The following is a 3,273-nucleotide window of genomic DNA, read 5'->3' as shown; positions in this document are numbered from 1 at the left end:
GCTACACCTTCATTAGAACTCATGTTAAATGCAATAATATTGAAGATTAGAGATCTTTATTAGAGGATTTACTGTAGTCATAATATATATTTAAATTTTAGAAATCACACAAATTACTTATTATGCTATTATTATTACTATTATTCTTAATCTTATATTCCTCAACATTCACTACAATTAGGAACACAGATGAAATATGCCCCAAGTCATAAAAAAATGCATGAAAATAATCTGCCTTGTACCTGTCTTCTCACCTCTATATGTAGACAAATGCCTTCAATTTTACAGAAACAATTTTTTTAAAACAAATACCACTAGAAGGCAACTTAGTCTTCTTATATAATGAAAGTAGAGGATAGTATGCAGGCAATGCAATTTCTAAATCATCTGACTTATCATGTTAGACAACAGAATAAACTTTAAACTCTTGAGGGAAAATGTCCCAACCCAACAATTACAATTTAATTATTTGTCCTGAAGAAATCCTGGATGATGTGCTTGGTTATTGTGCTTCTTTTAGATATGTATGTGCACAATTTGCATGAATTTTCCAGTGTCAAAATATTATTGTTAATGTAATATATATATATGTGTGTGTGTGTGTGTGTGTGTGTGTCTGTGTGTGTGTCTGTGTGTGTCTGTGTGTGTGTGTTGTTCTAGGACAATAGAACTGATTTAAACATTATTGTATCAATGGCAGAGATACTTTATACAGTCATGTACTAATCTAAATCTGTCAAATATATTCTCTAAGAGATAAGGAATTTTGAAATGACCAAAGAGTTCTTTTTCTGTAGTGTTCAACACTAGATAAAAAAAAAAAAAAAAACAAGTGATTGTATATTATGCACACTAATGGAAATGTCAAAAAGAAACCCATCATTTTGTACAGTGTCTATAAGATACTATTAAAACTTAATCGAGTATACACATCACAGGAACAGAAATATCTAAAGTTCAATCCACAGAAGCTACACTAAAGTGAAGATAAATTTTAAGATGCCTATGATTTTAATATACTATCAATTTATCCACAGAGTAGACATGCATTCTAGGTTCATTTCTAAGAACAACAGTTCTACATTCATTTCATACTGCTTAACACCTGAACAGTTTTTAAGGAAACACTAGGAATGGGACACAATCCTATAGGCTATGAAGCCTCAAACAGCATTTTGCATTATAAAGAACAACTTTCTTTTGTTATGTATTTATCTATTTTCTTCCACAATTTTGTCTATAAAGTAGAAAGTAGCATATATTCATTCACCTATGCATCCTAACATATTCATCCACTCAAAATATATTTTGTAAAAAGAATATCAGAATTTGATTATTTTGGCAATTTTAAATATATAGTTCATTATTATCTACTACAAAAATCCTATAATACAACATATCATTAAAACTTATTTTCTTCACTAAAGGAAACCTATTTTTCCCATTATCCTCTCTTTTCTCTCCACATTGCTCAGAGCCTCTGGTAAAAACCTTTCTGTTCTAGCTATAATAAGTTCGGCCTTTAAGATTCTTACCTGTCATGTATTCAGTGTGTCAATCTGTGGAGGCAGTTTAGAATGTGACATCTTGTGCAGACTTGACAAAATTAGTTAATGAAGAAAAATACATATTTTACAGAAAGACATGGAATGGCAGTGGGAGAGATAACAATGGATACATAGGCAACTTAATAAAAGAATCTTTGATAATAATAATAATAATAATAATAATAATAATAATAATAATAATAATAATAATAAAAGATTCTCAGGAGCACCCTCATACAGGCAGAGGGGGAAGGGCAGATGTGGAATGGGAGAGTTGGTGGAGGGGTAACCAAGAAGTAGTATATCATTTAAGATGCAAACAAATAGAATGATTAACTTAAAAGAAAGGAAAGAAAAAGTAAGGATTCTTCACACATGTAGTATTGAATTTCCATGCCAGCTCCACCCACATTGTTGTGAGTGACAGGATTTTCTTCCTTTAAATGTTCTACAGTTTTCAACTGTGTAAACACAACATATTACCCTTGTTCATTCATTTATTCATGAATATTTAGATTGTTTCTGTGCTTTTGCTATTGGAAATCAGATCAAAATGTACTGAATATACAATTAAATAGTTTGTATTCTTGGGGCTTTCCTTTTAATAAGTTACATATTAGAACCATATTAAATATTAAACTCAGTGACTCAAGCTGGGCATGAAAATGGTGGATTATTATTGGGGGAAATTGGAGCTATAAAAAAACTGGACAAGATTAACATATAATTTTATAGTGAAAACTATTAGATATTGTTAATGAACTAGAAACAATGAAATTAAAGCATAAAGAACTCTAATAAACTACTTTCTAAAATCTGTAAGAGTGTTAATTAATATAGTTGATAAAAGATGAGTCTGGTAGAAAAGGGAGTCTTTGGAATTCAGGTTTTCTTCTGTTTCCAGGGTTTTAGTTGTTTGGGTGTGTTCCTAGAGATATCAAGCAGGTATTTGAAGCTTCATGACCAGAGAACAGCTGACTCAGTATCACAGTCATCTGAAGAAATGAAATAACCAGGCACTAATTACTACAATTCAAAGGAAGAGAGGAACAAGAGCTGGTTATGAGGCTTCAAAATAGAGCCAGAATCAGGAACAGTAATCATGACAGCAACCCATATGTAGAGAAGGGCAGCCATGATGACCTGGAAACCAGAGACTGTAGGAAAAAGCAATAAACTATCAATAGAGTATGTATAACAAAAGCTGTGCACAGGTTTAACAAGAAAAAGGCTCTGGGGCTCAATTCTTTCCAAAGCCGCATGTTTCTACCCTCCCAATCCAGCATCCCACTGACATGGACATGGAGTAGATAATGCAGTTTGTTGAGCCAAGTTGACAGTTTGTAAAGGACTCAATTCGGCTGGTTAAAAGATGCACTAAACCCAACAGAAGAGAATTCCAGAAGAGTGCCATGGCCACAGCTATAGGATTTGCTATCATGTGACTCACTGGCTTCTTTGTGAAAGTGATCATTGCCTATAAATAACATTATTGTGGGTGGCTGAATTCTTTCTCATCATGGGACTAGTGAATCAAAGACGGAATGATAAGCTCATGAAGTAAAACATTCCCTGGATGCTTTGCGTTTCTTTTCTTTTTTTTTTTTCCTCATTTTTATGAGGTTTTCTATTTCTAAATTAAAATAACTTCAATATAAACATTTTCCATAACAAAAAGGCTCAAATTTCTTACTAGATTTGCCACATGCAGTCACTGAACCCTGGG

General features: G+C 32.4%; 1 pseudogene; it reads left to right on the top strand.

Annotated features, from left to right (window-relative positions):
* The first annotated feature begins 2,848 nt into the window (after positions 1-2,848).
* Positions 2,849-3,053, top strand: LOC110319499 (annotated as a pseudogene).
* Positions 3,054-3,273: the final 220 nt, after the last annotated feature.

This window comes from Mus pahari, chromosome 3 (assembly GCF_900095145.1).
Source record: "Mus pahari chromosome 3, PAHARI_EIJ_v1.1, whole genome shotgun sequence".
In the NCBI taxonomy this organism is placed as follows: domain Eukaryota; kingdom Metazoa; phylum Chordata; class Mammalia; order Rodentia; family Muridae; genus Mus; species Mus pahari.
This window is presented reverse-complemented; position numbering and strand designations above follow the sequence as displayed.